The sequence below is a fragment of the Petaurus breviceps genome, unplaced genomic scaffold (assembly GCF_028583685.1).
Source record: "Petaurus breviceps papuanus isolate PSGF00001 unplaced genomic scaffold, PetGlider_PUasm1.0 42, whole genome shotgun sequence".
In the NCBI taxonomy this organism is placed as follows: domain Eukaryota; kingdom Metazoa; phylum Chordata; class Mammalia; order Diprotodontia; family Petauridae; genus Petaurus; species Petaurus breviceps.
Window position 1 is genome coordinate 677879 of NW_027186325.1, and position 20381 is coordinate 698259.

The 20381-nt window shown below is 34.8% G+C and overlaps 2 pseudogenes; one reads left to right on the forward strand and one right to left on the reverse strand.

The window, feature by feature from the left end:
• The first annotated feature begins 11125 nt into the window (after nt 1-11125).
• LOC138171307 (cobalamin trafficking protein CblD pseudogene) lies at nt 11126-12193 on the forward strand (annotated as a pseudogene).
• A 7249-nt stretch (nt 12194-19442) lies between these two features.
• LOC138171283 (nucleoside diphosphate kinase B pseudogene) lies at nt 19443-20176 on the reverse strand (annotated as a pseudogene).
• Nucleotides 20177-20381: the final 205 nt, after the last annotated feature.

Here is a 20381-nt window from a genome sequence, read left to right on the forward strand (position 1 = left end):
CAGTAGATTGTTCATTATTTTTACTTGTGCCCTCCAACACCTACCACAGTGCTTAATAAATGCCTGTGCCTTGCTTGTTTGCTTGATTGGAAATATGACTGGAAAAGACAATTGGACTGCTATTATGCAGAAAGAGTGAGACAATGGTTGTGAGGTGATATGTGTTCCATTAGCATCCACACAATATCAACAGATCTCAAAGTAAGCCCTCTGAATATATAATGGACTCTGTGGAGGATTTATGGGAGCATGTGGATAAAAGTTGAATAGTATGAGAAGTCATTGGTAGGGGGAATATGCACAGATGGAGCTAGATGATCTCTTTGGTACCCCCCCAGGTCCCCTTCCATTAAATTCTGAGCTCCTACTTCAATATTCATCTAGGCAACCACAAAACTAGGTAGCTAGCTTTATATAATATTTTATTTATATAATATTTTAATATAAATGAAAAGTTTAAGTATCTCTTTCTCTGTATATATGGAGATGAAAATATGCAGAAAGATAGGCCTCCTCAATTACCTTTTCAAGAGTAAATTCAGCAATGGATAAAGCTAGAAAATATATTGCACACACAGAACACACACATATATGTATACAAAAAGATAGGAATCACACCCTCCTTTCCCAACCCCAACCAAATAATTAAGTAGCCACACCAACACAAGAACAAAGTCAAGGAAACAATGTCAGTCTGCATCTTAGTAAATCTGGAAAGGCCTTTACTGTGCTTTAGTCAGTCAGCCCTTCAGGAGACAAGCTGTGATTTGAATAATTACCAAATACCTTTAAGCTGTGGGGTGACCACTTTCTCTTCTCTCCGGTGATAGAGCAGTCTTCAATAATTTTTCTTGGATTTTAGCTCCTACTTCATACCTAGCAATGATGAGATTCTGGGTGAAACTGGACCTAGGGTTACATGAGCAAAAGAACAATTGTGAAGCTGAAACTGACTCTGACTCAAAGGCCCCCAAGAACCAGTATGTTTACTTCCTCACTTTATTTCTTCTGGAAGAAAACAGAGTAGCATATGTTAGCTCTTGTTCTCTGATTTAAATGGTCAAATGCATCTTCTATATTGACCCGTTCATTATGCTGCTTATGTGTTCCCTTACTGCTTGGGTATAGTGGTGATAGGGACCATAAAAACTGATAGAAAGCTATAACGGTGACTGCAAAGATTCAATCACGTAAGTAAGTTTTAACAGACCAGAAGTACCAAATAGATCCTTTCCGACTTCAGTAGTAAGGTTTTATGTATAATCATGACAGATGTTTGGGGAGATTATCCTTTTCCATCCCTCTGTCTTCCCCAACTATCACATGTCTGAGTTGCTGCTCTAAATGAGTCTCTCTTGTATAAATAGTTTGCAGCTTGGGGCCTTCTACTGCAGAGTCAACATTCTCTTTGTCTCGAATTTTGTTTTCCCAACAGATGGAAGTTCCTTTGTTCTGGACCAGAAATAGGCTGCCCAGGATGTTTCCTACTCCTGTTCTACTGCTCGTGCCAAAATCTACCTGCAGTCTAACCCAATGGCTGCTGCCAAGGGGTTGTGACTTTGTTGTCTAGGAATATGACCTGTGTAGTTTGTTACCTGTAACAATTCTTTACTCAGCAATAAAGAACTTTTTTGCTCTATATTTAACTTCTTGCAAATCTTGGGTGGGGAGAAATTAAAGGGAACAGATACTCTTATTTAGAAACTTTAATGAATCTTATAATCTTTTCATTGTGGTGGTTCTCCACTTCCTAATAATCATCCAAGTTCCATGTACACATTGCGATATTATACAATTCTTGCCTAGGGTTTTCTAAAAATACTTTATAGAGGATCTACCTTTCTGTGATAGAGATTTTCCTTTGATTCTTTGAATACTGTCTGAGGAGAGAGAATATTTTGAGTTACTTTTATTCCTATTTTATGTACATGGTTGGCCCATCTCCTTTTCTGACACAAGTAATATTCATTCCTGGGTATGGCATTTGTTCATGACAACTTAAAAATAAAGCCTATTTACCCACACTTAAAAAATGAAATGGATGAAAAATGTATATTATTCAGATTATAATACATCAGATTAGACACCTCTTTAGTTAATACCTATACATAAATCTATCTGTCCACATATACAGAAATTTGAGTGCATAAATGCATTTTGTATGAACATTTATGTATATACATATATGTACCCACAAGTGCATATACACCAGTGTCTTCAAATGTATTCAAATGCATCTGACATGACATATACATGTGTATCTCACCAAGCATACACATGATCAGGACCAGAAAAGTAAATGGGTCAATTGTATATTTAGAGTAGGAACAAGCATAGCTGAGATGCTGTCTTGTTCTCCATACGATATTCAAAGAACAGAGAGGCTGTGGGATTAGGAGGGTCACACAAACCTTTGCAATACTCACAAGAACTAGGGTTAGGAGGAAAATGACAGAAAATAATAGCCGGAAATTCACCATTTTCTTGTCTCAATGAGATTTTATTCATTCTGGGAACCAAAAAAATCATCTTCATCTTGTTTGTTTCTCTACATGCTTCAGTCATCACAGGAAAAGTAGAAGAGGGGGTTGATTGCCAGGGTTTCATTGGCTAGGCACCTGCAGGATGGCTGTAGAGGCCAGGGAAGGATTAATTCTCCACTAATTGAAATGTAATTTTTTTTATTTGTATTGTAGTTGTATATTTGTTATATCATATAGTAAATTATAAAAGAACCATGAAGGCAAAGGTTTATCTTATCTAAGCTTTACATTTCATCCAAGTTTAAAAGTCCCATAATGTGGGATAGTGGAATTGAATGAAACAGAATAATTTCCATTTTCCCCAGGTGAGTGAAGCAAGGAGCTGCTATGTGGACTGTGGCTATTTTCCCACCTTTCTATAAGCAATTGGTATGTTAGGAGAACCAGGCCTTCCAGCTAGCATTTTTCACTCAGACTAAGTCTTAGATTAGAATGCACTTTTTTCTTACTGGCCACCTGAGAAAGAATTAGATACATGATAGAAAAGGTTAGAACAAAACCTCTCATAAGATGTGTTTGTGTTCTTGAGAGATTATCCTCTCTATATCTGTATCAGACTGCACACAGAGTCTTTACAAGTACTTTCATTACTTGACCAGGTTACCTCAGACTTAAACTCTATTTACTTGTCAATAGGGAATTTCTCTGATTATAAAGTTCTCACTGTTACTGCTTCTTCCTTCTCCCTCTTCTTCCTTTCTTTTGTCTCCTTCCTTCCCTCCTTCATTCTCTCCTATCCATTCTTTCCCTACTTTGCTTCTCCCCTCCTTCCCTTTCTCCTTCCCTCTTTCCTAGCTTGCTTTCTTCCTTGGTTCCTTCTTTCCTTTCCTTTTTTTCCCTTTCTTCCCCCCCTTCCCTTCATCGTTTTCTCCTCTTCTTCCATTTTCTTTTTCCCTCCTTCCTTCCTTTTATATACAATAATAGGAAAAGTAACAAATATTGGTTTTTATAGAAGATTTTTCTAGGAACTATCTCTTGGTAATTGCCTTGGTTTCTAAAGTTTCATCTGAGACCTTTTTATGGAATGGGGATAAATGAAAGAGAGAGTTTCTTAGGAACCTTTTGATTCAAAGGAAAAAAACAGGTTTTGCAAATGGATTAGAGGAAGGTATACCAAGACTATATTGTCTGCTTTTCTCTGATTATGATTGTAAAACTTACTGTATCATTGTATATCCCACCCAATACATAGATTTTCCAATCCCCTTGTGTCTTCCATAATAGAAAAGAATGTAAGTAGCTTAGGAACATGGAAGGTCAGAAGGAATAAATTTAAAAGATGACATACTATGAGGTACTCCTTTCATATTTTGTTTTTGGAACCCCACTATTATGATATCAGTTCTTCCTGTTAGTTTTAGGTATCAATGCTTGATTTATTGAATATATCTCCTATACTTTCATCCTCTAGTCCTTCTCTATTCTCTCAACTCATCCCTCTTCCTCTGACCTCACTTTCATCCCTTTGCAGTCTTGACACTATAGTTATTCAGTGCAAAGTTAGTAAATGGAATGTTATGTGCAAGGAACAATATATAGGCTGTTTGAGTAGAACATAGAGCATGTGGAGGGAAATAAAGTTTAAAAGGTAGATTGAGTCTAGGTTGGAAAGGGCATTGAAAGCTAAAAATTGAAGCTTACATTTTATCCTAGATACAATAGAAATCAATTGAGGTTTTTTGACCAGAGGAATGACCTGGTTATAACTGTACTTTAGGAATATCATTTTCACATCTGTATAGAGGGTTGTTTAGGGAACAAAGAGACTTGAGTCAGAGAAACCATTTAGGAGACTATGGCAATTTTCCAGATGAGAGGCGATGAAATCCTGTACTAGAGTGATGTTCACATGAGTTGAGATAAGGGGTCATGTCCAAGAGATATAGAAATAGAAGTGATAAAACTTGGTAAATCATTGGTAAAATGGGGGAGTGAGAGTGAAGACACAAGTAAGACTCCAAGGGTGAAAAACTGGGTGACTTCAAGGATGGATGTTGTTCTTAACAAAAATGGGGAGATTTGGAAGAGGGATGGGGAAGAGTTAAGGGGGGAAAATAATTAATTCTCTTTTAGATACTGTAAGTTTGAGATGATTATAGGGCATCCAGATCAAAATATTCTTCAGGAAATTGGTGATAGGAAATAGGAGCTCAGAGATTAAGGCAGGATATATAAATCAGGAAATTATCTCCTTAGATATGTGATTGATAATTGAACCTATAAGAACTGATGAGATCCTCAAGAACAGAGAAGAGATTTTGATAGAGGGCATAGGCAGAGAGACAATCCTGTAGGTGACAGGACATAGATACTCTAGCAAATGAGCTTGAGAAGGAACAACTAAGGAAATAGGAGAACAAAGAGAAAGAAATGTCATAAAAATCCAAAGAAAATAAAATATAGCATTAGAGGGTGACCAACTGTGTCAGATGCTGCAGAGAGTTCAAGGAGTATGAAGATTGAGAAAATGTCATTGGATGTGGCAATTAAGATACCGCTGTTAACTGTGGAGAAAGAAATTTCTTTTGGTTGATGAGTCCAAAATCACATTATTAGGTGTTGAAGAGTGAATTGGGGAGAATAACTGGAAATAGTAAACATAAATAACTTTTTTTTCTTCCCTATGAATTTATCTATGAAAGGGAGAAGACATATGGGTTGATGGGATATCAAATGAAGATTTGAAAATGTGGCTGGGTGGGTCCCTAGTGAATGGCTACTAGGTTCAAGGATCTTTGCATGTCATTAGGCTTAAAAATTATAACTAATGAATCCCCATTGAAATACTCACCTATGTGTGCCAGAGGGCACAATTAGTTAGAAGCATAGACATTAAATGAAATCACCTACTAAGAAAAACAACAGCAAAAACTTCATAACAACAAATATTATCATACAAATCAGGGATACTTTCTCTCACAAATATAAACTACACTAGTAGAAAGAGTAGAGAGATACATAAAACATACTGAGGGACACATAGTTAGGCAACACATATAGCTAAGCTGGTAGGGGACCTCATGGACAGGATGCTGGATTTGGTATGAAGAAGACAGATTTCAAATCCTGCTTAATACAGTTACTATCTGTGTGACCCTAAGCAATTCACTTAGCCCATCTTAGCCTCAGTTTCATGATTTGTAATTTTGGGACAATAATTCTGCCTACCTCAAAGGCTTGTGAGAATCAAATAATATAGCATATGTAAAGCACTTTGTAAACTTTATGGTGCCATAGGAATAATGACTTTTTATTACTTCTCTTCCCTTTCCTCCTTTTTATCTTCCTCCTCCACTTTCTATTGCTCCTTCTCCTCCTACTGATACTTGCTTTTTTGTCCTTCCTTCTCAAAGAGGACCAATGACATCAGGAAGGTGATGTCTTGACTTGCAAGTGAATTCCATTTAAGTGAGGCAGGACTGACTACTACAACAGCAACTACTGCTATTATGTTGGAGGTGCCAACACATGCCTAAGATACTACAGGGCTGCTAATACCTTCTAGTACTGCTTTCTCATTGCCCCTTCTGGGTCAGGTGTCATTTGGAGTCAGAGTCCAGACTATTTGTAAAACTTGTCTTGTATTCTTCTGTGATTTCCTTTTGTTCCACTAAACATACTACTGTTATATACTACTCAATGAACTTGTAGTATCCATTGGACACTACTACACTGTATTCCACATTTCCTGCTTTCTAGATGTTCTACTTCCTGTAGCTTCTGCCTTAACTGAAATTCTTTGATATTTCATCATCTAAAAGCAGGCACTGCCATGCTGTATCAATTTAAGGACTATAAAAATCTTCTAGTTCTTATATAAAAGGCGTAAAGCTCTTGTTTCAAGACCAGCAAAAAGTCTTCTTTCTTTTATTTTCTGAGTGTTGAATGGAGAGACCTCTCATCATCCTTGCAAGATGTGTTTGTCCTCAGGTACTGAGTTCTGGAGACAAAGAATATAGTCATCTTTTTTAGCCACGATCCTTAGTCTTAATTTTTCTTTGCACTATTTTTCCCCTTTTTCAGGGGCTTCAGTAAGGAACTTCAATGTAGCTTGCAAGATCTCTTTCATTATTTCTTAGTTTTTCATCTCTGATGAGTCAGGTAATGGTGATTTGCTCAACAATAACCAAATAATTCTGGGGTTTCCTATTTCTCAGGTTTTGAACTCTAAGACATTACAGACTAGTGAGAAAGAAACAGCGGCAACCATTACCACTAAAAATTAATGTTATCTAATCTGACTGATCCTTCACTGATATATAACATTATTTTTGTTCTTCATTGATAAAAAAAATATCATGCTCTCTGTAGTTATTGTTTAAAACCTTTTCCTCTCCCCGGAAGAACCCAATGTGAAACCCTGGTAGGGTTTTCTCCTGTTAGGATATCTTGCTTCCAATTTTACTGAGAAAATAGAGACCATTTGTCTGAACTTCTATATGTCACCTTCTTTCCACTAAACAACAACAAAATGAAATAAAATAACCCCCCTCCCCCAAACAAAACAAAAAACTCAACAAAATCCTCCTATCTCTTTACTCCAGTCTCTGATAAAGATGTGGCCATTCCCCTTCTCTTCTACTTTTGCCCTAGATCACATACCCACTTGTCCCTTCCATGAGCTTTTCTCCATCCAGCATTTACTCTCTTTCATCTCCAATCTCTTCCTATTCTCCCCATCTATTGTCTTCTTCTATCATTGTTACAAATACATTATCATGTTAAAGAGTTTCATGGGGAACCAACAAGTTAATTAGCTTGCTCAGGGTCACACAGCTAGTATTTCAAAAGCAGGAATGGACTTGCACCAGGGCTTTATAATTTAAAGGCTAGTCCTATATCCACTACACCAAGCTGCCTTTCCTAGCAGATGTTATACTTTATGCCTTATGGGTACACACATAACACTTCATCTCCATTTTACACAAACCTCATACTCAGACCAATTCTTATACCTTGTACAAAAGAGAAGCCAGTCTTCATAAATTCTCTTCCAGCAATCATGTAAATATATTTTATGAATTTTATTTGACCCCTCAAATATTTCTTCTTTAACCACAATCTTGGGTTACACAATGTCAGGCACTTGATCGCTGGTTTTATTGCCAGAGACAATCCACCAATCGTGCTATCAGAATGTGATGGCATCATTCTAGGTTGATAGGCTTTCCAGCTGGCTCAAGGGGGATTTCAACATTTGCCAAACTGCCTTGGAATACCTTAAAATAACACTGATATAACATAACCAAGCAGGGTTGAACAAAGACCAAAAGCATTTCTTTTTCTGAATGGAATCAAACTTTAAAATTTTTGGTGTATTTTTTTTTTCAATTATCAAACATTCATTTTCCCCCCTATCACCTTTCTCTAGCCACTGGATGAAAATGATAGAAACATAAAGAAATATAGAACCCATCTTGACTAAGAATAGTCAAGCAAAATAAATTTATACATTGGTCACCTCCAAAAATGTTTCTTACTTTTAATGTTAGTTTTTAATCTGTCATAAAGTGAGCAGTTGTCTTCATCTGTGCTCTGAAATAACAATTCATCATTTAGTTGATCAGAGTTTATAAATGTTTTAGGATTGTTCATCTTACAATGGGGATATTTGTTCTGATTCTGATTATTTAATCTGCATTGATTCACAAAAGTTTTCCATGTATCTTAGAAACATTTTCCTTCATTTCTTATAGCACAGTAATACTTCATTGCATTCATATACTACAGTTTGTGACAACTGGATGGATGCCCCCTTACCTTTCAGTTTTTACCACCACATAAAAAAAAGCTACTATAAGTAGTTTTATACATAAAGAAACTTTTCATTTTAAAACTATCTTTGGGGCATAGGTCTATAAGTGATATAACTGGGTCAAAGAGTATGCATAGTTCAGTAAATGTTTGATTATATGTACAAATTGCTTTCCAGAAGGGTTATACCCAATTGCAAGTCTACCAATAGTACATCAATGTATTTATTTTTCTGAAGTCCCTCCAAAGTTTGTAATTTTTTTGGGGGGGCATCTTTGCCAATCTGATGAATGTGAGGTGGGACCTCAGAATTACTTGAACTTGCATTTCTCTAATTAGCAGTGATTTGTAGCTATAGATTACATGTTTCTTCCCTTGAGAACTCTGTTCATATTCTTGAACCTTTTATCACTTAGGGAATGGTTCTTATTCTTATGAATTTGAATCAACCCCTTCTACATGTTCTGGATGTGTGAATGTCTTGCTCTGTGTTAGCTGTCATTTAAAATACTGTAGAAATTTTATGAATTGTTTTCCTTTTTTGCTAAATTTCTCTCTGAAATGCTTCACAAAAGTTGTCCCAGATTTCTTTGAATACTTTTTATCAGTTTTTATTGAGCTATGATATTTCGTTATATTCATGAAGCATGATTTGTTTATGCATTCCTCATTTGGTGTCCCTCCATTTTATTTTGTTTCCAGTTATTTCCTACTAATATATGCTTATATGTATAGATACAAACATACATATAAAATATAGGTCCTGTCCTTCTTTCTTTCATCTCTGAGGTATAAGCTTAGTAGTAGTGTCAACAAGGTCAGTGGATATGGATAGTTTAATGACTTTTGGAGCATAGTTTCAAATTATTTTCAAGAATGGTTGGTGTAATGTATAGTTCTACCAACAGTTACTTAATGATCATGTCCAATATTCCTTCTAACAACTGCCATTTTTCCTTTTTTAATAATCTTTACCAACATGAATAGCATAAAATAGAACCTCAATTATTTTAATTTATATATCTCAGTGTTTTGAAATATTTTTCTAATATGCTTATCAATAGCTTGAATTTCTTATTTTCACAACTACTTATTCACCTAATTTAATCATTTATTTGTTGGGTTATATCTCTAATTCTTTTTTTTTCAATCCCCCATGTATCTTGAACATTAGACTTCTTTCATATTTATTGCAGTATTCACCAACTTAATGTGCTCTTCCTAATTCTAACCCCATTGATTTTATTATGCAAAAACTTTTAAATTTTGTAAGGAAAATGAGCAATTTTATTTCCTGTAATCTATTTTTTTCTTTTTTTTTGTAAATAATCTCCTCTCTCTCCAAAGTTGTGAAACATTTCCTTCCTTCACACTCTATAACATTTTATATCAAAACTCATATGCATTTGGAAATTATTGTGGTATATAATATGGTCTAAACATAATTCATTTAAGAATGTTTTCCAGTTTTTTTTTTCAGTAAATTTTGGTGAATTGGCTCTCATGTTATGGGGGACTTCTTGGGTTTATCAAATGTTATGTTATTATATTCAATTGATTTTGGTTCATCTACATAATTTGTTCCACTGATCTTTTTCTATGTTTTATTATTGCTACTTTCTAATGTTTTGATATTTAGTACTACTAGGCCACCTTTTTTCCTACATTTTATTATTTGCCTTCAAATTCTTAAATGTTTTTTCCCCTCCAGAATAGTTTTATTTATTTTTTCTAGTTGTATAAAGTAATTCTTTGGTAGTTTTATTGGTATGGCATAAAAATCATAAATTGATTTAGGTCTCATATTATATTAGCATGACTCAACCAAGAACAGTTAATATCTCTCAAATTATTTAGGCTTATCTTTGTTTCTATAAACTGTTTTATAATTCTATCCTTATAATTTCTTGATGTGTATTAGTACCTGTGTTCCTAAATAATTTACACATTTCAAAGTTATTCTATAGTTATTTTGAATAGAATTTCCCTTTTTACTGTCTTCCTGCTTGATTTTCTTGGTAATATATGGAAAGGCTGATTAATTTTGTTTTTATTATCTATACTATTACTGTAATAGTTACTATGTTAATTGATTTTGGTTACATTTCTAGAATTCTCTAAGTAAAATCATCATGTCATCTGCAAAAGCTGATTTTTTCTTATTTTTCTATGATTATTCCTCCAATAATTTATTATCTTATTTCTATAGTTAGTATTTCTAGAATCATAAAAAAGTAGCAATGACAATGGATATTCATTCTTTAGCCTTTTTTTGGGAGAGGGGGGGTTATTTTGTTATATTGTCTATTATGTATTAATTCTTCAGATATTGAACCAAATCTGCATTTCTGTAATGAATCCAACCTGTTCATAGTATATAAACATTTAAATATTGTTGTTGATTCTTTAATGTTTTATTCAATACTTTATATTAGTCATTAGAAAGATCAATTTATGTTTTTATTACTTGACTTTACTTCTTTCTGATTGAGTTATCATGGCTGTATTTATTTCATGGAAAGATAACTTGGTAGGATCTCTGTCACTCTCTGTCTCTGACATAGGGTTATTTAGATTTTCTACTTTTTGTTTTGTTAATGTATTTTATATTTCTTTAAATATCTATTCATTTGAGTTATGTTTTCTTGCCATATAATTGAGCACAATATTTTCTAATAATGCCTTTATTTTTCATCTGTTATGAATTCCTTTTGTTTCCTTTTTGATATTAGTGGTTTTTGAAAAATTCCTTCCCTTTTATTGGATTTACTAACAATTTGTCTGGTTTGTTAATTAAAATAAAAAAAAAACTATCTCAAAAATGGGGCTCCTGGCTTCCGGTGGCAGCAAGAGCACAGGAAGAACTTGTCATTTAGGAAAGGGAGAAAAAAAGCAATAAAAGAAAACATTACTTTTATTATTTTCCTCTCACCAGAAATGGCCGATGTGCTCTGTAACAGAGCCAGGCTGGTTTTGTAACTCCCAGCATTTTACTCTTTAGTCAGGAGAGTTTTAAATTCCAAAGCTTTTTCCACTGCTGGATCTTCAGGTTCAGAGGAGTCTCATGTAGCTACTGCACCCCCAGATATATGTTTGAGGACAGTGTGGCCAGATGAAACAATAGGACCATTGGGCCACAGGATCAAAGATTTCAGATCCCCGGGAACATAGGTTGTGACTGTCACCTCAATGGCACAGCTTTGCAGAAGAAAAGTAAAGTTCATATAACTTTGCCTGATGTACTAGCAGAACCTTTATCACGTGAAAGGCATGAATTTGTGATGGCACAGTATATAAGCGAATTTGAGGGAAGTGATGTACCTGTTTGAACAACAGGAAATTAACAGAGCAGAAACTTACTTTGAAAATGCCAGAGTAAAATGTGTAATACAAACATGTCCAGAGCTACTTTGAAAAGATTTTGAATCAGTTTCCAAAAGTGAATTCTGGCAAGTTAGTGGTACTAACTGTAACATAGAAAACCAAAAATGATATGACAATATGGAGTAAGGAGGATGAAAATGAAAGAGAAATGCTGTTAGAAAAGTTTATAATTGGTGCTAAAGGAATTTGCTATGCTTTATGTACCGAAGGCTATTGGGCTGGCTTTATTGATCCATCATCTGGATTGGCATTTTTTGGACCGTAAACAAGCAACACTCTTTTTGAAACAGATGAGTGTTATCGACAATTAGGGTTTTCTGTTGATGATCTTGGCTGCAGCAAAGTGATTTGCCATAGTCTTTGGGGTACTCATGTGGTTGTTGGAAGTATTTTCACGAATGCCACAGCTGAGTTACATTATGAAGAAATTACGTGGAAACTATGTGGCAACTGCATTATTTGTACTTGATACTTGTAAGATGTCTTCAGTTTTTTTAAATACTCATTTCTAGCTTAAAAAATATTTATTATAGCATCAGTAAACTTAAGAGTTTGTGATTTATGAGATTTTCAAAAGATGGCAAATGTTCACTCATATTTCAGTTTAATACATGCTAACTACCTACATTATATAAAAAACAGTAATTCATATGGATCTAAGGCTTGATCCCATATTACATGTTTATGGAGAGTTTGGGCTTTTTCTCCTTTATATTTGAAAATTTCAGTTTTACTTACATCCTTCCAAAAATAAATCACAGGTTAAAAGATGACTCACTCATTGCTGCTTTGACCTGCCTGTATTCATCAGCTGGAGCAGTTGATGTATCATTTCATATATTTCTCTTGTCAACTGTCAGCACTTTCCAAAAAAGAAGTACCCCGTTCTGGAAAAAGGTTTACTGCATTCTTTGTGTTAGATAAACAAAGCATTGAAAAATGTTTGTTTTCTCTATGTTGTTTTTGATGCAATTACCAGCAGTATGGCAAAAATAAGGACTTCTTATACAGAGTTGTAAGCTATAAGGAATAGTGTTTTGACAAAGTTTTGATATAGAAATAGTCAACATGGAGACAAACTCTTCTCCAGTGAGTTCTGTGAACACTTACCCTTAACACAAGGAAATAGATGATAGTTACTGTGCTAATAAATGCCTGAAAAGCAACTGAAATCTTATTTTCATCCATTCCTTTGACCATGATCCTATGAGTAAGGCTTAGAAATGTACTTGCAAAAATAGTAAATATCTAAGTTAACTACTGTTAAAAATAAGACTTCTTGGTTTAAATTAGGATTGATCCAATTATATTGATAAGTTCAACTTCAATTTACTTGAAAAATATTTTTGTACCCTTTTTTTCATTTTTTATATGTACCAACATTGGCAGCTTAAGTTGCACAGTAGTCATTTTAATACTTTTTATAAGCTGTATCTTTGACTTGTAAGTTTTCTGTATTATACCAATAGTAAAACCATACCCTGCCATGTCAACACCCAGAATGTCCAAATTCATATTTTAAATGTTTCATTCCTCCTTCTGTTATCACATGCTATACAGTGCCTTGACCATTAAATGGGGGTACTTAATCATTTGGGGTACTTGTAGATAGGAATAAAGATCTTATTTCTACATATTACAAAAAAACCCCAAACTGTCTCCTACTTTTCACATTTCACTGGTTTTTCCAAATGTATTTATCTCTAATATACAGAATGTCTATTTTTATGTTTGGTTACTTTGGAAATTGTTGTTCTTCATCTATTTTTTAGTTGCATGTTCAGATTGATTATTTGTGCTTTTATCCTTTTCTTGACGACAATGTGAGATATAAATTATCACCTAAGGACTACTTTCCAAGAATTTTTATGCAATCTTATTGTTGAAGGTTTCTTTAATGAAATTTTGTATTTTTATTTGATTTGCAATTTGAATCATATATTCATTAAGATTAAAATATTTGTTCTCCATTTAATCTTGAATAGTTTCTTCAGGGAATATTTATCAATTTTTTATTGCATCACTACCTATAGATACAGCTAATATTTCTAATTTTCTGGACTTGTCTATGATATTCTCTGCCTTATGCCATGGCCAGTTTTTGTAAAGATACTGCAGCTCTGAAAAAAAAATATATTTCTTTCTATTAATTACAAGAGAGCTATAAGATCTAAAATTTTTGAAGACCCATCCAGGGAATTAATTTTTTCCTTGTTTGTCTTCTTTTTTTTTTTTGGTCTTTATTAATTTGTTTACTTTTAGTTTACAATATTCATTACCACAATTCCTTGAGTTTCAAATTTTCTCTCCCTCCCTCCTTCCTCTCCCCCCCCCCCCATGGCTGCATACAATCAAGTATAGTATCTGCCAATACTTTCACATTAGGCATTAGTCAGGTTATAAAGAAGGATTGTAACAGATGGAATGAAGAATAGGAAAGAGGAAACAAAACTAAGCAAGAAAACGAAAGAGGGCAGGTAGTTTGCTTCAATCTGGGCTCGATCTCAGTTCTTTCTCTGGATGTAAACATCTCTCTCCATCATGAGTCTTTTGGGTTTGATTTATGACTCTGGATTGCTGAGAAGAGTCCAGTTTATCAAAGTTGGTCGTCACACATACATTATGTCTGATATTGTATACAAATTCCTCCTGGCTCTACTCTTCTTACTTAGCATCAGTTTGTAAATATGAAGTACATCTGCTCCTTGTTTCTTATTGCACAATAGTATTCCAAAACATGAATATACCACAACTTGTTCAGCCATTCCCCAATTGATGGAAACAAATTTTCAATTTCTTTGCTACCACAAAGAGAGCTGCTATAAATATTTTTGTACATATGGGTCTTTTTACCACTTCTATGATCTCTTTGGGATACAACCCTAGAAGTGGTATCGCTGGGTCAAAGGGTATGAAATTATTTATAGCCCTTTGGGCATAATTCCAGATTGCTTTCCAGAATGGTTGGATCAGTTCACAACTCTACCAGCAATGCATTAGTGTTCCAATTTTTCCACATGCTCTCCAGCATTTGTCATATTCCTGTTTTGTCATCTTAGTCAATCTGACTGGTGAGATGTGGTACCTCAGAGTTGTTTTGATTTGCATTTCTCTAGTCAAGAGTTATTTAGAGCATTTTTTCATATACTTATAACTATCTTTAATTTCTTCTTCTGTAAATTGCCTGTTCATATCCTTTGACCATTTATCAATTGGGAAATGACTTGTATTTTTATAGATTTGACTCAATTCTCTGTATATTTTAGAAATGAGTCCTTTATCAGTGATAAAGTTTGTAAATATTCTTTCCCAATTTTCCACTTCCCTCATAATCCTGGTTACATTGGCCTTGTTTGTACAGAAGCTTTTCAATTTAATGTAATCAAAATTATCCATATTGCATTTTATAATGCCCTCTAATTCTTGTTTGGTCATAAAGTCTTCACCTCTCCACAAATCTGACAGGTAAACTATTCCTTACTTTCCCAGATTGCTTAGAGTATCAGCCTCTATACCTAGATCATTCACCCATTTAGACTTGATTTTGGTATATGGTGTTAGACAATAGTCTATGCCCACCTTCTGCCATAATATATTCCAGTTTTTCCAGCAGTTTTTGTCAAATAATGAGTTCTTATCCCCAAAACTGGGGTCTTTGGGTTTATAAAAGAATAGATTACTATAGTCATTGATTGCTGAGTCTCGTGTACCCAATCTATTCCATGATCCTCTACTCTATTCCTCAGCCAGTACCAAGTAGTTTTGAGGACTGCTGCTTTATACTACAGATTAAAATCTGGTATACCTAGTCAACCATCCCTGGCATTTCTTAATTCCCTTGATATTCTAGACTTTTTTTTCTTCCAAATAAATTTTGTTACTGTTTTTTCTAGCTCTATAAGGTAGTTTTTTGGTAAACTGATTGGTATGGCACTAAATATATAATTTAATTTAGGTAAAACTATCATTTTTATTATATTTGCTCGACCCAGCCATGAGCAATTGATGTCTTTCCAATTAGTTAGATCTGAATTTATTTGTGTGAAAAGTGTTTTGTAGCTATGTTCATATAGGTCTTGGGTTTGTTTTGGCAGGTAGATGCCCAAATATTTTATAATGTCTACAGTAACTTTAAATGGGTTTTCTTTTTCTATCTCTTGCTGTTGAATTTCATTAGAAATATACAGGAATGCTGAGGATTTATGTGGGTTTATTTTATATCCTGCAACTTTACCAAATTTATTTTTTGTCTCAAGTAGTTTTTTACTTGATTCTCTGGGATTCTCTAAGTATATCATCATATCATCTGCAAAGAGTGATAGCTTGGTCTTTTTCTTTGCCTAATTTGATTCCTTTGGTTTCTTTTTCTTCTCTACTTGCTACTGCTGACACTTCTAGTACCAGATTGAATAAGAGGGGTGATAGTGGACACCCTTGTTTCACCCCTGATCTTATTGGAAATGCTAGCTTCTTCCCATTGCATATAATACTTGCTGATGACTTTAAATAGATGCTACCTATTATTTAAGGAAGGCTCCATTTATTCCTATTCTTTCTAGTGTTTTTAATAAGAATGGATGTTGTATTTTGTCCAAAGCCTTTTCTTCATCTATTGAGATAATCATGTGGTTTTTGCAAGTTTTTTTGTTGATATGATCAATTATACTAATGGTTTTCCTAATATTAAACTATCCTTGCTTTCCAGGAATAAATCCTACCTGATCAAAGTGTATTATTCTTGTGATAAGTTGCTTTAGTCTTTTTGCTAATATTTTATTTAAAATTTTTGCACCTATATTCATGAGGGAGGCTGGTCTATAATTTTCTTTCTCTGTTTTATCTCTTCCTGATTTAGGTATCAGTACCATATTTGTGTCATAAAAAGAATATGGTAGGACTCCTTCTTCACTAACTTTCCTGAATAGTTTGTAGAGTATTGGAATCAATTGTTCTTTAAATGTTTAATAGAATTCACTAGTTAATCCGTCTGGCCCTGGATATTTGTTCATAGGTAGTTCACTGATGACTTGTTCAATTTCTTTTTCTAAGATGGGGTTATTTAAGTAATTTATTTCCTCTTCAGTTAATTTGGGCAATCTATATTTTTGTAAATATTCATCCATTTAACTAAGATTTATGTGCATACAACTGGTCAAAATAATTCCTAATTATTGTTTTAATTTCCTCTTCATTGGTGGTAGGTTTACCCTTTTCATTTTTGATACTCACTTTCTTCTTTTTTTATCATATTTACTAAGGGTCTATCAATATTATTGGTATTTTCATAAAACCAGCTCAGTTTTATTTATTAATCCAATAGTTTTCTTAATTTCAATATTATTAATCTCTCCTTTGGTTTTCAGTATTTCTAATTTAGTATTTATTTGGCGATTTTCAATTTTTTTTCTAGCTATTTCAATTGCACGCCCAATTCATTGACCTCTGTTTTCCCTAATTTGTTCATTATATGTACAAGGATGTAAAACTTCCCATAAGAACTGCCTTTGCTGTATCCCACAAATTTTGGTATGTTGTCTCATTATTGTCATTCTCTTGAATGAAGTTACTGATTGTTTCTATGATTTCTTGTTTGACCCACTCATTCTTTAGGATTAAATTGTTTAGTTTCCAATTAGTTTTTAGTCTGTCTTTCCATGGCCCTTTATTAAATATTATTTTTATTGTATCATGATCTGAGAAGCATGTATTTTATATTTCTGCCTTTCTGCACTGAATTGTGAGGTTTTTATGTCCTAGTACATGGTCAATTTTGTGTATGTGCCATGTCCTGCTGAGAAGAAGGTATATTCCTTTTTATCCCCATTCAGTTTTCTCCAGAGATCTGTCATACCTACCCTCTCTAAAATTCTATTCACCTCCTTAACTTCTTTCTTGTTTATTTTGAGGTTGGATTTATCAAGCTCAGAGAGGGGGAGATTAAGGTCTCCCACTAGTATAGTTTTGCTATCTATTTCATCCTCTAATTCCCTTACCTTGTCCTCTAGGAATTTGGATGCTATACCACTTGGTGCATATATGTTAAGTAATGATATTGCTTCATTCTCGATAGTGCCTTTTAGCAACATATAGTTTCCTTCCTTATCTCTTTTAATTAGATCAATTTTTGCTTTTGCTTTATCTGAGATAAAGATTGCTACCCCTGCTTTTTTTTCTACTTTAGCTGAGGCATGATATATTTTACTCCAGCCTTTTACCTTTACCTTGTGTGTATCCCTCTGTTTCAGATGTGTTTCTTGTAAACAGCATATTGTAGGATTATGATTTTTAATCCATTCTGCTATCTGCCTCCATTTTATGGGAGCGTTTATTCCATTCACATTCATAGTTATGATTATTCTCTGTTTCTTTCCCTCAGTCCTATTCCCTCCCCTGCTAATGCTTATATTTTTTCTCCCCTTCTCCCTTGCCTCCTTAATAGTTTTCCTTTTGACCACCACCTCCCTCAGCATTTCCTTATCACCCCCACTCCCTTTTCCTCCCCTTCCCCCTTACTTTTTCCCTCACTACTAACCACCCCCCCCTTTTGTAGCCCTTCCCCCTCCTACTGCTTGTAGGATATTTTTATCCTTAATGAAGTATGTTATTTCTTCTTCGCACCAAGAGTGACAGGAACAAATCTTATGCGAAGCTCCTCTCCATCCCCTCTTTCCCACTTATATGATACATTTTGTATCTCTTCTTCATAGAGTCCTATGCTTAACTGGTTGTTATTCCCTACTTGTACCAGACCCAATGAGGGAAAAGCTCACATAATACTCTTATCCCTCCCTTCTTTTCCTCTGCTATATTGTTATTATGCCTCTTTGTGTGGCATAATTTACCCTTTTCTACTTCATTCATTCCTCTTTTTCCATTGCAGTCCCTTTGTAGCCCTTAATAAGATTTTTTTAATCGTCATTTTGTGTATTTTATACTCATACCCTCTACTTGTCTATAAACAGTTTGCTCTTATGAAATAACAGGATGTGTGTGTGTGTGTGTGTGTGTGTTTTCCTAGTTTACCTTTCTATGTCACTCTTGCATCTCATAATTGGAGGTTGAATTTTCCATTGAGCTCTGGCTTTTTCATCAAGAAGGTCTGGAACTCTGTTATGTTGCTGAATGACCATCTCTTTGCCTGGAAGAATATGCTCAGTGTCACTGGGTATGTGATCCTTGGTTGTAACCTGAGCTCTTTTGCCTTGTGGAAAATTGAATTCCTCTGCCTCCGATCTTTCAGTGTAGACGCTGCCAAATCCTATGCGATCCTCACTGTGGTTCCTTGATATTTGAATTGTTTCTTTCTGGCCACGTGAAGTATTTTCTCTTTTACCTGGTAGTTCTTGAGTTTGGCCACAACATTTCAAGGACTTTTCAATTTGGGATCTCTTTCAGCAGGTGTCCAGTGGATTCTCTCGATTTCTATTTTACGCTCAGGTTCTAATATCTCAGGGCAGTTTTCCTTAATGAGCTCTTGGAGAATGTTGTCCAGCCTCATTTTTTTATCATGATTTTCTGATAGGCCTATGATTCTCAGGTTATCTCTCCTGGATCTGTTTTCCAGGTCAGTAGTTTTTCCATTGAGATATTTTGCCTCTTTTTCTAATTTTTCATTCTTGTTGTTTTGTTTGACTAATTCTTGGTTCCTCATAGAGTTTTTTTGTTTCAATTTGGTTGATTCTGGATTCTAGCAAATCATTTTCCTTGGTTAGTTTTTGGAGCTCCTTTTCCATATCATACACCTTTTTAAAATTTTTTTTGTTTCCAAGGCTTTATTGAACAGGATTACAGGGTTGTTTTAGAAAATGATGGTTCCAATTCCTTTCAATCCCCTGGCATGAAATGTTGTACTCAGGGATGGAGACATACATACACATACACATGCATACCACAGCTACTAAAAGGAGCAGGTCCAGTATATATCCACTTTTAAAATCCTTATTCATAGACCCAGTCATGAGCATAAGCCTTATAATCAACCAGTTCTTCAGGCTTAAACCACAGGCTGATCTCCTCCTCAGCACTTTTTACAGAATCACTGCCATGAATAATGTTCCTGCCAACTTGAAGGCAGAAGTCCCCATGAATGGTGCCTGGCTTGGAATCAGCTGGGTTGGTCTCTCCCAGCATCACTCTGCCTGTCTTCACCACATTCAAGCCCTCCCAATCCATGGCTACAACAGGCTCCAAGTTCATATATTTCACAAGCCCAGGGAAAAATGGCCTGTGCTTCAGGTCAACATAGTGCTGTTTCAGATGCTCCTCTGAGGCCATAAGGAACTTCATGCCCAGAAGGCAGAATTCCTTCTGCTCAAAGTGTTTGATGATGTCCCCCACCAGGCCCCAATGGACGCTGTCAGGCTTGATGGAAATGAAGGTACGCTGGGTGTTGGCCATGGTCCAGGGAGGCTCGGGCTGGAGCAGGAGAAAGAGGAGTTTCTGGCTGCAGCAGAGAAGGAGGCTGGAGCCCTGGGAGTCTGCACTTAACAAGGAAACTAAGAGCCCATACACTTTTCTTTTTAAGGAGCTGTTTTCTTCATTATAATGTTTTTCTAATTCTGCAATTTTGATTTTAAAAGAATTATTCATTTTGTCTTCTATCTCTCTCATTTGGTTTTCAAAGTTCGTTTTGAGCTCATCTAGGAGAGCTTTCTGTGCTTGGGACCTGTTCCCTGTTGATGTTTCAGCTATGGGTGTGGA